This window comes from Perca fluviatilis, chromosome 2 (genome assembly GCF_010015445.1).
Source record: "Perca fluviatilis chromosome 2, GENO_Pfluv_1.0, whole genome shotgun sequence".
Taxonomy (NCBI): Eukaryota; Metazoa; Chordata; class Actinopteri; order Perciformes; family Percidae; genus Perca; species Perca fluviatilis.
Window position 1 is genome coordinate 17,546,952 of NC_053113.1, and position 15,036 is coordinate 17,561,987.

Genomic DNA, 15,036 nt, shown 5'->3' on the forward strand with positions numbered 1-15,036 from the left:
GGTTCACTTGATTCATCAAGGTCCCTGATGAAGCCGACATCTCACAAAGGAAGTTAAGTCGGAGATAAAACTTAAATTATATACAGTGGAAAGTGTGCTGATTTTACAAGAACATATTAGCTGGTTTGACCAGTGATATATATGCTCCACCTTCCTCGGGGGTGGGTGTAATAGAATTACAGAGGTAGCCTTTAGGTAGCTTTCCTGTTTAGCCAAACTTAAGATGGATAGAGGTGGCTTGCCTGAAAGGTGCAACAACTTAGATAAGAGGAGAAGGGAGGAGGTAGAGGGGATGCTTTTTCTTCTGTCTGCTCAGCACCTGAGCCTGACCCCACCCTATGCATCCACCCCCTCTATCTTCTACTCAGACAGACTAATAGGGAACTGGGAACACCATTTATATTCCTTGCCCTCCCACCGACACCCTACTTCAGCTGTCACATTCTACCCCCCGGAGGGCTTACATAGATGTGTGTCTGTGTGTGTGTTTGTGTGTGTTCTTGTACTTCTGTTCTTCTGAGAGACAAGTTTTGGTTGAGCTCTTGGTTTAGGGTAAAAGCTTTAATATGTGGCATATTTTAATGTCAATACATCATTGTAATACTACTTTTATATAATTAGTATAATTACCCTAATTACACTGCCTCATGCCAGTGATACTGGCACTGATGTTGATATAATTTACAACCATATTTCCCATAAACCCTCATGCTTCCTGTGAGTATAATGTTGACAAGATGTAAGTGTGTTGGAACCGCAGGGCCGCCGACGGAGAGAACACTGGGTCAGTTGTCCCAGGGGTTTGGGGGGACGGGACGGGATGGGACGGGACGAGAAGACCATTGGTTTACCAGTTAGATATTTTTTTATCATGCAAAGAATAACTGAATTTGAGCAAGCAGGACTCTATTTTGTGCTTAATAAGTTTGTGTTATATGCTATGCCTCTTGTCTTTACAGGTCTCCCCAAAAAATCAATCAGAGAGCTGCAGCTGATTCAGAACGCTGCTGCTCGAGTCCTCACTAAAACCAAGAAAGTGGATCACATCACTCCAGTACTAAAGTCTCTACACTGGCTTCCAGTGCCTCAAAGAATTGATTTCAAAATACTTTTACTGGTTTATAAATCACTAAACGGGCCAAAATACATTTCTGATCTGCTACTACACTATGACCCACCCAGACCTCTCAGGTCGTCTGGGACAGGTCTACTTGTTGTCCCCAGAGTCAGAACCAAACAGGGGGAAGCAGCGTTCAGTTTTTATGCTCCACATATTTGGAACAAACTCCCAGAAAACTGTAGGTCCGCTCCAACTCTCAGTTCTTTTAAATCTAAGCTAAAGACCTATCTTTTTGATGTTGCTTTTCTTTAAATAATCTACTAACTTTAATTTCTTATACTGCACTGTAACTTTTATTCTTATACTGCACTATCAATTTTATTCTTGTCTTTTAATGTTTTTAATTTGTTTATTAATGTTTTTAAATTGTTTTTAACTGCTCTTTAATGTTTTATGTAAAGCACTTTGAATTGCCCTGTTGCTGAAATGTGCTATACAAATAAAGCTGCCTTGCCTTGCCTTGCCTATGGCAGGTCAAAATGTCTGCTTTGAAAAAGGTCTCTTGCTCGCAGGATTATCAATCATCAACGTAGGCACCAGAGCATGTGAGTGAGGGCACCGCTCACATGCTCTGGTAGGCACACCACAGCTACACAAGTTCAGTTTAATATGCAGTTTTATCAACCTTTATGAAATTCTGTTTGTGAGTCTCTATTTAGTAGTAGGCTAACTTGGTATGTAGCTAATTAAGGGGCTTGCCACCTTAAGTGACAGGTGACTGGCGTCACAGGAGGCGAGAATAGAGTGTAGGCTTTATTCAGCCCACCTCATCTCCACCACGCTCCACCTTTTTGTCCATTTTTGGATTAGCTAGGATTTAGGCAACATTAAGCACTGCCAAGATGGCGATGGCCGGAGCCACTGGAGCCACCCACTTTAAACTTCATTTTGGCTCTTAAGAAACCTATGGGTGACGTCAAGGAGAGTACATCCATAATGCATACAGTCTATGGTTATCGCCACTGATTTCACAAATCAATTTGATTCCTTGTCGATTCTATTCAATGTCAATTTGATTAGGAATATTTCAGTTATACAATACCAATTTTAGGTGGATATGAAAAATATTCTCAGAGAACTATGCTGTAAATTGTACAATGAACCCTCTAACCTGGTGTATTATTAAAAATATTAACGTCAAGAATTTACCCAAAAGCAGTTACATGAATGTACTTTTTATTTAACATAAACACATCACAGCAGTCAACACAATAAAGTGCAACTCTACAGACTCTCCAGTCTGGAGAAGAAGTTCTAAAGTTTCCATGTATTGGCATATTCACATGCAATATAACTGAAATGTAACACGCCTGTCTGTAAATATCTGTGTGTGTTGTGTGCAGCCAGGTTTCCTTCAGTTCACAATGCAGTTTGAAGGAATTTTCTAATTCTGGCAGATAATTCATTCAGTTATATGATTTAGATTCAAATAAGCTTGCCTGTTTTAAAAAATAAATACTCAGTAAAATTCACTTTCTGATTTCATTAAATTAAAACTGAATTGAGCCTCATCTAAATATCCATGTTTGTGTGTGTGTGCCAGACAGTATATCGAGCCAGACGTCTGAGATGTCTCTGTGACTGATAAAAATTGAAATGAACCATAATGAAGATGGACAAGAACTTGGCTCTGATTCTCTCCGCCTCCTCCTCAGCTTTCTTCTTCCTATCGTCTTTTTTCTTGTGCAGATGCTTTTCTTTCTCCTTCTCTCATTTTTCTCCTCTCCTCATTTGAGTCCAGCTTGTGTAGCTAGTGACAACGTGGGTCAATTATTTTTTTCACATCAAACGCAGGAAACACGATTTCTGAGGGATGTCAATGTCTTTAATTCATATAATCAAGCAGAAGTGTCTCACACTTCCTCATGCAAAGGACATACACTATGTAATCAACCAAGGGATCAACGTCTGTGGGGTTTCCCCACCCAAGAGAAACCACTAAATCTTGAGCTAACTTTTGCTTAAATAACTCAAATTAGAAAAGTTGTTTGCAAAAATCCACGCCGATCCCCTCAAGGATATCTGGAAATCCTTGAACCACACTTAAAAAACTGCTGACATACACAACCTGCATAACAAGAACCTCAAATAACACGCCGCCACGTCTCCCATGAGTCACGGCTGCAATGTTCAATAAATGCTTAATTAACAGTTTTTCTGAGAGACTCGTCTGAACACTTCTGAACGTCGTGGACTGCTATGCAATTGTGCAAAAACAAAACCGCATCACACACAGCTGTGTATTCTTTTCCTGCACACACACACACACACACACACACACACACACACACACACACACACACACACACACACATAAGCTCACACGCGCACAAACATGCAATTAAACTTTCACAATAACAAAGGACTGAGGAAAAGTGCAAAAACACGCTGTAAAAGAATGTCTCTGTGGAGCCTTGCAGTACTTTCTGTTATGCTCACGGACCAAGGCCTTTAACTAAAACTAATAATAATGTCCCTTCGATTTCCCCCCTCCGCAGTCCCTTTTTCTCCCTTTTTTTAGTTCTTTAGTCTCAAGTGTCAGAAGCCCCATTACAGTAATTAAGTCAGCGAACCCTCAAAGAGCTCTCCTTCAAACAACCGGGGAGGGAGGGACGCATGGAGGGGGAGAGATATGGCTGGAAGGAAAGAGATGGATGGAAAGAGGCTTCAGAGGGAGATGATGGAGAGACGGAGAGATGAAGCGGTGGATGAGAGCGTGGAGGAAAAGGCAGAACAAATATGCTTCACAAGACAGGAAAACACTGTGAAGAAAAAACACAGGAAGCAACTTTAAGATGTGCATGTAGCCTTTTACTTCCGTAAATCAGCAGGACGTTAACTTTGAGATGTTGCTGTGGTGACTATGATCAAATGAGACCATTTTCCAGATGATTGGCAGCCTCTAGCAGCCTCTACACGTTTACAATAAACTCCACTGATTATTGCACAAAACAAGAAGGCACCATTCTTCATTACTCTGTGGGGTTGCTCTTATTTTTTTTTAAGTAATAGAAGCTACACATTGTGGTCTAATTATCTTTACTAGTAATAATACAAAGGTATCAACATTAATTTCACAATGATATTTGGTAATGTTTTAAAAAGCATCACATCGTCAGGTGAAGCGAGAAGGATGGAGCTTCATCGAAGAAAGAGCAGCTAAAAGAGCAACAAACAAGATGTGGAGAAGCATGAAGGAACAAACCAGCAGGAATAACATTTCATTCCATTTTAGAGGCAGTGTGACAAACCTTGAATAAAACAGTAAGTGGACCAGTTCTCAACAGAAGAAAACTGTAACTTAAGTGTTTGTGAGCCCTATTATTGCGGCAGCGCAACAACCAGCTTAAGCATAGCTCCAATAGTTTGGACCATGAAATTCGCTTTGCCAGGCTGTGTAGTATTTTAGCACCAAGAGCAGAGTGCACGGTGCACAGGTGCAGGTAGGAGGAGAGGTGCAAACCGATGAGAGGTTCATTCAAAGGAGGCAGTGTGAAGCCAGTTGTTGGTATTTGGAGTGGGAAATGGGTCTTACGGCGCTTAACCACTGCTAGTAGCAGCTCTACTCGGCTCGGCTCGGCTCGGCTCGACTCGACATGGCCGCGTTGCCCCGTCCTCCTTTTTCCATTTCAGATTTATGCGTGAGGCGAGCGCGGCTGGTCGTCAAGCATAACTGCAGCCCAGCTGGCGCGCGCATATGTGTAACTATTTACACATATGGTGGTCGTGACACTAGTTGCAGTCTTCTCTTGAACAGCGGTGGCACTAATGAGCAAAGGCTACTGACGTTGCTCTTTCTACGGACTAGAAGAAGAAGAAAAAGGCAGAACTGGCAGCAGCATTGCCGTCAATGCTTCGATTTGATTCAATGACCTACTTCGTCGGATCAAGCCTTTCATTCACCATAAAAGAACTCATCTTAACCCAGTAAGTTTACGAGAGACTTGCAGTCACTCTGAGAGTCCTGACATCCGGTTGTCGGCGAACTTATTCAGGCCTCCTGTTTCTGCTTTGTCGCGCCACTGAAAAAAAAAGTGACGTGCGCGACCGCTGCTCGCGCGGCATAAATCCGGACGTTCAAGCAGGATATTACGTCATTTTGACGTCACGATGGTGCACGCCACCTTGGATGCGGCTAGTATACCGTACGTTTCATAGTGCCGCCGCAGGAAACTGTTGTGAGCTAATGCGACACACACATGTTGTTGTTGCCACAGCCAGAAGACAAATTTTGTTTCTGCTGGAGGCAGCAAAAAAACTGCGGGTTTGTTCAGGACACCCCAGTCTGTCGCTAGCAATGATGACGCAGTGATTAGTAATGATTCTCTCCGACCAATCAGTAGTCTGCAAGTTTTCACGTCACCTTTTGGTATCGCCTCAGCTCGCTTGGAACCTCGACTGATGTGATACTAAAAAAAGTACCTGTTGGCAGGTACCAGGGACTTTTTTTCATAATGGACAAAAAACAAAAAAGGCGGCGAGTAGAGTTGAGGCGAGTCGAGCAGGTACCATGTAATGGAAAAACACCATTAGACTTAGCACTGAGAATAGACATCTCAAAACCATGTCTGGCACAAAGTCACTTCTCTGCTGGTGACTTTATCAACAAGACCAAATAAATACTTAAAGCAAATGTCATATACACAGCTTCACCAAATAATTTTCTTTCGTCATTTTACAAACTACCTGTTGAAAAACATCATGGTTCATTGTGTTTACATCGTGCCAGTCTGCACTATTCAGACAGCATCATGATTTCCTAAAGAAGCTTATTTGTTGAGCTGTTTTTGTCCTGTGTCACTGTGAATGGCTCAGCTGTTTCAGGGCGATGAGACCAGTGATGTCGCTGCCTGAGAGTGTATTTATATGATCTATATTCCACTCCATCCAGCAGGTGTGCTCCCACAGTCCGTGCACCCAACACCTGCCGCTTTGCACTCCACTTTGGCCGCAGAACTGAATTATACAAAAATTATATTATACTTCCCTGATTTGTTTAATATAGCTATTAGCTAGTCTTGTCATCGTTCTTTCACCCTGGACTGGCAAAAAAAAAAAGGATGAAGCAGAAAATAGGTTGTAGTGAACCCTGAGCAATGCAGGCTTGCAAAGAGGGAACTAGCAGCAATCCTAAATACCTCAAATGTGAAGCCAAGTGTAAAGATTCCAGAGCTTTGCCCTTATTGTAGTACTGCTGGTAGTACCGCTAACAGCACTTGGAGGTCCAAATGGGTTGGGGAAATGTCTACTGGGTATGTGGGTATGGGTATGTTTATTCAACCAGGTACTCAAGGGACAGTTTTGTGGAGCCTCTCTGGGTACACGGCTGATTCCACACAAACAACCTCAACCCATACAACTCCAGAGACCTTTCTGAAGTTCAAAGCAGTAGACAACAAACCATGCCATGCCAGAAAATCTGACAGCTCCCAGGAAAAGAAAGACATCAGTCAAAGACTTAGTCTGTAGTCTATTATGGCACTGACAAACTTATGTATAATATAGGTGAGGCCACACAATCCAAAACACAGATGAATGCACATTGAAGAAAGACTGTAGCGAATACCAGGGAATACACCTCAAAGTTCATCATGTCATCTTGCAGCCAGGTTCAGGAGTGCATGTCATTACTCTTACAGCTAAAGCCATTTCCAGCACTTTAAGAATGTGCACCCTCATCTCCTGATTGAGGCAGATAATACATGTTTAACGGCTGCCAAAGAACTAGTCCGGATGAGTCCAGCTAGTGGACCTGGCGCTGTTCGTACGTAGCTAAGATGTGCTCTGCAGTCTCCAGATTACCTCACACTTGATGGCTACACAGACTCAAACATGTTACTTCACATCATCGTGGAGGCCAGCAACAAGGACATTTATCAGCATGTGAAACCGCTCTGACGGGTTTATGTCTTTTGCAGTTTTGCTGATTTTATTGGGCAAAAAGATGGCAAGAACATACATTCAATGTGGCTTCTATAATCATTCACAGGTGAGGTTACAGGGTTTTGAAGAGAAGACAGGTCTATGTAACAAATAATTGCCTCAAGGAGGGAATAAGTAAAAGTGAAAAATAACTAATGAAATAATTACTTCAACACTGATGACTAGGTGTGACTATTAGGGGTACCTATGTCAGCTTCACGGACATAATGAAGGCAACAACCAAGAAGAAAAGCTGAAAGGAAATTGGCACTGCTTTGAAAAGGCATGGACCAGTACCAGTACTGTAGCAGCCGGCAACCTTAATTTAGAAAGAAAGATGCGTGAACATGAGGTAGGGGTGGGAAAAGGACAGGTGTCAGGGCCCCATGATAAAAGGCTGACAATAGAGGAGTTATAGACACTGAGGGGTGGGAGGGTAGAGGGAGGAAGGGGTTGGAGTGCTTAGAGCTGTCCTCCTGCATTGATATTCTGCTCATAGTTTGCTAAAATCCCCTCCTCCTCCTCTTCCTCTTTTTCCTTTCGAGGGTGATGTCATCCCTATATGGATTCTTTGGTCAGATGCCACCGCGCTTTTAATCTTTGTCACTGTCACCATCTGCGCGCACCACACACACACACACACACACACACACACACACATTCACTTAGCCCCGCAGCGACCTACATCTTAATGCACATTTGCTGCAAAGGACACAAATATATCTGTATCATTAGTTGGGTGGAGTCAGCAGAGAACAGACCAGAGTGGAGCGGTCGCCCAGCTGCAGATAGTCTATGGTCTCAGATCTACTGAAGCTAGAGCTTTATGACTTGTTTAGGTTGGCTAACCATGCCACTTAGAATCATGGTGCGCTCCATTTTAATATATCAGAGTGGTTCCACGTGAGTAAGGGTGGAACCACAAATCATTTCAAATCATTATGAATTCATGGTTGGGAGTAGAGGCTGGTCTGTGTGTGTGTTTGTTGCTTTGTTTTGAATCAAAAAAGGGAAAGGGGCCAAAGGCGCCTGCCATCGAGATTTCATTGTAATTACCGAGCAGACCTCCAAGAGAGGTGCCAGTTAGCAAATGCTGAAAAGATTTTTTAATAATAACACTATAGCTTCAAGCTGTGAGGCACAATCAACAAACGACAAGAAAGCGGTTGGGGCTGATGTTATTCACATCAGCTAGAGAAAGATTTCCACCAGATTCAATGCAGGCCTCATGTTGCATTGCCAATAGTCTGGAATGTGTTGGGGGACATTAGTGGATAAAGGTTGGGGAAGACTGAGGGTGAGGGAGCGCTCTACTACACTATTGGCTGTCAATTGATCAAGGAGGTCATCTGAAAGTCAATCTCTCTCTCTCTCTCTCTCTCTCTCTCTCTCTCCCTCCCTGTCACCCAAGTGTGACCCACCCCCACCCCTCCCCGCCCTCCCCTTTCCTCTGTCCGGAATTACAACACAAGGCAATTAAAGCCAACCTGCCAGCAACTCTGTGTTCCGGGCTCGTAATTTTTAACTTGCCGTAATTAAAAGTGTTGCGGTGACAGCAGCAGGAGGGAGGTAAGGATGGTTCGGTGTTGGGTGACGAGGTGCAGGAGGATTGATTGACGGACGGGGCGAAGGTGGGGTGGGGTAGGGGGTGGAAGGGGTGTGTGGCGAAAAGCAGGGGAAGGGCAGAAGTCAGAGCCTTGAGTTTGATTGGAAAGGAACGTGGATGAGGAATAAAAAATGGGGCAACAGGAAGGTAAAGGAAAGAAATTGTGTGTGTGCACGTGTGAACAAGTGGGTGTCTAACATGTCAACAGGGTCCCCAGGGAATTACTAACGAGATGACCAGAGTGAACTAATTGTGTCTGTTGTGTTTTCTTGTACAATCAATCAATTACCACAGGGTGTGTACTGCAGGGCTAAAAAGGAGTGAGTGTGTGTGTGTGTGTGTGTGTGTGTGTGTGTGTGTGTGTGTGTGTCTTAATGATGGTTTTTCCTCATAAGACACCATTTCATGACAATGCATGATGTAGTACAGCATGTATTATACAGCATGTGTGTACTTATTTATCACCGTCATCAATATAATGTACAGTTGTAAATCCCAACCAGTGGCACATGCACACTAGGGGTACTTGACCAGACCTTAACACTCACAGTTTAATTGTATGAAAAACTTATTGAAACAAAATCCACTTTTATATTTAATTAAACAATTCAAATTAACATATTTGAAGCATGATGGGTGGTGTTGCAGAAAGGGCACTTGAGTTCAACTGACAGGGCTCAGACAAAAAAGGTTGGGAACGACAGATGCACAGCATATATATATATATATATATATATATATATATATATATATATATATATATATATATACACACATATATATATATATATATATATATATATATATATATATATATATATATATATATATATATATATATATATATATGAATGATGACTTTCAATGGAGCCCACATAAAAGTACAACTATATCTTACTTTTATAATAGGTGTGTAGGAGTGTATGGCCTTAATATCTCATTGTAAAGCTTTATGGCTAATTTTCAGAAGAGAATGAAACACACACACACACACAAACGATAGAAACAGACAGTATAATATAGCAGAAAATCATAAGGGAGGAGTTAACAGTTACAGCCCCTTCTGTATTCTCCTCCTCCCCCCCCTCACCCCATCCCTTGTGAGTCGCTATTCCAAAAAAATTTTTTATCAGGCCCAATAAAAGAGCGTGAAATGAAAACATAATTGAGTTTTAATTTGTCTGTGGAGCTCCATCCACCCGCTGTCAAAAGCCCAACCAGATCGCTGCTCATCGCCTCATTAAGGGATGAAGACTAGGAAAAGGTAAAAGTGCTGCCAGGAAAGGAATTTCTCTCTCTAAGAAAACACGTGTAAGCGTGTGTGTGTGTGTGTGTGTGTGTGTGTGTGTATGTGTGTAAGAATCAGTCATGTGTGTATTTACTTACACTTCTCTGTTTTCTCCTGTGTTGGGTTTGTTTGCTCTGAAGAATACACAGTGAGCCCAGCTGCAGGACTAGGTGTGCTTACAGCCTATAAACAAGTGTTTAAGTTGGAAAGCTCAAGTGCCCCTAAGTAGCTCCTTATCACAACCTTTTGTGAGGAACTGTGTGTGTGTGTGTGTGTGTGTGTGTGTGTGTGTGTGTGTGTGTGTGTGTGTGTGTGTGTGTGTTTTTTTTTTTCTCTCTGGCTCATGGCTGTGTAAGCCTTGAGCTTCTTAAAGAGCCTGTTGGGACAAGTAGAGGAACCAGAGCGAGGGCTTAACCTGCTCCCCCCGACACCACCTCCACTCTGCACTACAGTCACACATCACACATAGCTGGTAGGAAGAAAGTAGCCACAATTGGCATACAGTTGTGTTTATAATAAGTCCTTATACAGCCATGGCATCTGTTTAAAAACCTTACCTAGAACACAATGCTTGAGGGGAATCTCTTAAAACTCTCTACAAAAACATTAAAACTAATTAACTAAAAACAAATTAATTTTTTGGCCACTGTGCGGCAGCACTAGCTTGATTGTAGCTATTGACATCTTTAAGTTGTTCAGCAATTCAAATAGCTCTGGTGTTGTGCTCAGTGACAGTTGTTGCCCTTGGTTAAAGAGACAATTGACCAAGTGTTGTATGTAAGATTAAGAATGGAGATGTAAACTTCTTAAATACCTTGCTAGCTACCTAGCTACATCCATAAAAAATAGCAACAAAGAAAAATTGTCTCTGCTTCTAGTAACCTCCCTTGTTGACTGAAAATGACATATTTGGGATGGATACTTCAGAGTAATGAAGTGAAAAAAAATGGTAATTAAGCCTAATTATCAAGGTATAGCAGCAGAACAAACTGTTGGAGTCATATTTCAGGCCACTTGACAAATGTTAAGTCTAATATTCGCTCTACTTTTAGTTCTGTTTTGGTCTCCATCGTTTGCTGAGAAAAATATCTGCCTCTGCTGCTAAATGCTCCAATTGTTTACCATCTAGTCACCAACTTTGTCTGTTTGCTGTTCGGTGCTTGGCAGATAATGTACTGTGTGGGTTTATCTAGAACAGCTGCCTGCTGCTGCTGGAAATGCTTGCTCGTGGGAAATTGTTGGGTCTTTGTAAATTATAGTGTGGTCTAGACCTACTCTATCTGTAAAGTGTCTTGAGATAACTCTTGTTATGATTTGATACTATAAATAAAATTGAATTGAATTGAGGATGATGAGAGTGTTGAAGGCCCAAAAATAAAACTACAAGCTCAGTAGCCTATAATAGTATATCAGTATAGTAATATTGATTAGTGTAACTTTAATATCTCTTCACTCTGTATCTGTACACCAGTGGAACCCATTTAATGTCCTCTCTATTGAAATGTTACATATTGTTTAAGCTAATTTCCAACACATTGACAAAGTAAATCACCTTTATCAATATATCTCTAATATTATGTGAATATTCTCAAGATTGTGTGACAAGATTGCAGAGTGTCATTTTATTGCTGCTTCCCATCTAATATGATGTTTATTTCTGTCTTGTCTAATCAACACACAGTGTGGCACTTCTTTCACTCAGCCTTTTGATTTCCCATTATTTGGTGAGAAGAATGCTATGGTGAGTGGCAGAAATCAGTCTGGTTATTTAAAAAAAAAAAATCTTTCCATCATTGATCTTCCTCACTGCAGACATTTTGACTTGTTATTAAACAGAGGTGTATCTATATAGTCATTACATATCATTTAGCTGACGCTTTTATCCAAAGCGACTTACAACTGCTATATATGTTAGAGGTTGCACACCTCTGAAGCAACTACGGGTTAAGTGTCTTGCTCAGGTACACATTGGTAATCGTATCTCAGTGGGATACACCAAAGGGGTGACTCATATCCACTGCGCCACCACCTCCCACCCTAGTCACTATACAGCAACTACTACATAAAAAATGAGTGCTTTCCAACTTGGTCTTTCAGTGTCAGGGCCCTTTTATTGTGCATGCTGGCTCCCTGGAATGACTAAATGGAATGGAACCACCTAACTGGGTACTTATAGACTGAATCACCACGATGTCACGCTAACACAACAATCACTTCCTGGTAGACAAGTGGCAGTTGATTTTAATTGCAGAGGTATGTGAAATTGGCAAACTTGTTCATTTCTGTTGTCATTTTCAGCCTTAACTGTAAAGTAAATATAAAAATATAGAGTTGAACACGGTGGTCCGACCTGATGTTTCTACTGTGCTTATTTTATGTACTGGGTTGCTATGCTAGCATCTTTGATAAACCAAATCTAACCTTATAAACAGTGACATCTCACCGCCGGTCAAACTGACTGCTAGTTTTGGGTGGTGTCTTTTTTTTTTGTCTGTGGCCCAACAGGTAAATTAGGTCTCCAACCTAACGTTAGTGAAAGGGTTGACATATGAAAGCATCAAACATCCATTTTAGATGAATGAGATATGATTAAATCCAGTTGATCCTCCGCCCCTGTTTGCTCAGCGCTGTTATATTGTATGTACGGGACGCAGGGATATTCTACCCGGATGTTATTGTATCAGACATTGAGATTGGGTCTTTTGGGTTTCTTCTCTTTAATTTCTTTGTAATGGCAGATTTCCATTATATCCTATTTCCATTTATGTATTGAATGCATGATGGAAACATACTTATTTTCTCCATAGTAACAGTTGTGATTTGTACGGCAGATAACTCATCAACTGAGTTTACTGAAAGTAAAACTTCATTATCAAGAATCAATCATTTATTTGAAGCCTGCTACAACCTAACAAAACAACACATTGCAGTCAGTGTTTTCCCTTCCAACGTCAGTACAAAGTCTATCTTGTAGGCACACAAAAGCATCTCATGCCCTTAATGTTTTAAATCACGACTTCAACATGTAATTTTTTTTCACGTGATGGTAGCGAGGGAGAACTAGGGGAGAGGGAGTTAAGCTGGTCAAACAAAAAACAGTCAAAATGAGATAATACGTTTGTGAAAAACCCTAAAGAGTCTTTATCTCAAAAAACATATTTACTACACAACCTTCCAAAAAAAGTGGCTGGAAAATGTACTTTCATTGGTTTAGCACTAGCATAACTAACCGTGGATGTTGCAGTGTCCATGGCAACCTACCTGGCTTTTGCTGCCACATTTTGCTGAACGGGTTTCCTCCTGCCAGTGGCGTGTGAGGCAGCCATTCGATAGCAGTACATTCTGTAATGAAGAGACTATATGAAACAAAGCCAGGGGCAACGCCACTCCACAGATAAGAGCATGAAATGAGAAAATGCTGACTATGTTGAACAAAGATACAATTATTTAAACAGAAATAGCCCTGGAGCCCAGCTGTTGAGAAGACGAGAAAGAGAAGCAAATGATCCCAACTGGCTCCATTCAGCATTACTTTGATTTATTTAAGGGGAATTTCGGTGAAAAGAAAAATGGGAGAATGTTGATGCTATTACATGAATGACAGCACTGCAGAACATGTTTTAAAGGATAGTTCATAGTTACTGCTTTTTTAAAGACTATCTTAATACCATGCTTACATTCCATATATAAACTGAGACAGTTATTGGGTGTGGAAATGATTTGTCCTCTTCATACTCAATTATGTCTTGATGAAGTTGAATTGTTGTCAGTTGAATTTATATTTAACTAACTTGTTTTGCCAAATGAATTTTGGGAGGAAATGGAATTGCCGCTTGGATTAGGTTTCCTGGTAAAAAATGTTGTCCAGTCAAGGAAAACCTACTTTCTTCTTGCACACAGTGGTCAGCATTGTTGACATTCATATGTTGTTGTCCTGAAACCAGTGGGTCAGGTCCTCTACTTCTTTCACGTAGGCCTTTTCAATGCCGTCTTTGATCAGGTCCACTACAGTTGTGTCATCGGCCAACTTGTTTGTTACAAGTACAGTGAGAACAACAACTTTAAAAACTTTTAAAGTACATTTAGCATGTTAGTATTGTATCAAGATGGACTTAAAAAAGATTCAAAATGCAATAAGGAATGCTTAGATTGTTTAACAGTGTAATAATTACCATTTAGTGCAGTATCATGTGGTCCGATCAGCAGCAATACAATAAGAACCACATTAATTTGATTATATGCTTTGCCAGTTTATTTCACTGGAAGAAATTAAAGAGCTCTTGGAATCATCCCATCTGTATACTGGCCAACTAGCTAAACCAAAGATCCCTTGACGAACGCCCTGATAACTACTTTTACATTTACAGAAGCACAAACTTAGACACATATGAAGACACACAGCTGGCTGATCATGGCAGTGTGCACACCCTGTATTTATTATCATTATTATGTCAAATAGTCCCATTCAATCTGGTGCTATTGACATAGTATTACATTTCTTTACACGTTACAATTACCTCCAGGGGGGGTTCCTGCATGCAATAGCCTTGCTCCATATCACATTACGCTACCATGCTATAATGCACTCACGGCTAAACACACACACACACACACACACACACACACACACACACACACACACACACACACACACACACACACACACACACACACACACACACACACACACACCAGTAAAACCAACATGAAATGAAAAGAAAAAAACAATCTCTAATCTGTTTAATCTACACCTCCTCCAATCTGTTTTCATCTTCTTCTTCCTCCACCTTTCCTTGTGCAATTTCCCCATCCTTCTCCCTTTATAGCTAACATGTCCCTCTCTCCTTCCCTCCATTTAGAAACAACTCTTGATACTCCACTTCTGATCCAATCTCGTCCTCTGTCTCTCTCTTTCCTTCACCCCTCTCATCCCCCCTCTGGCCTGGTAGGCTGAGTAGAGTCAGTTCAGGGCTGTAACCTCCTCACACCCTCCTCTCTCCCTCCACTCAATCCATCTTTTCTGAAAAACATAAATACCAGTTTCCTATTACATCAGTCTGATGAAGCCAGCAGCTGAGGCAAGATTACATTACTGCTGAG

The 15,036-nt window shown here is 41.3% G+C and overlaps 1 protein-coding gene across 1 annotated transcript in view; it reads right to left on the reverse strand.

Annotated features, from left to right (window-relative positions):
* LOC120544259 (endothelin-converting enzyme-like 1) overlaps window positions 1-15,036 on the reverse strand; it is a 129,251-nt gene that overhangs the window by 42,153 nt on the left and 72,062 nt on the right. Inside the window, exon 4 of the mRNA XM_039777899.1 lies at window positions 13,198-13,278. The gene's annotated coding sequence lies outside the window, so the exon portion shown is untranslated. The remainder of the gene's footprint in view (window positions 1-13,197; window positions 13,279-15,036) is intronic.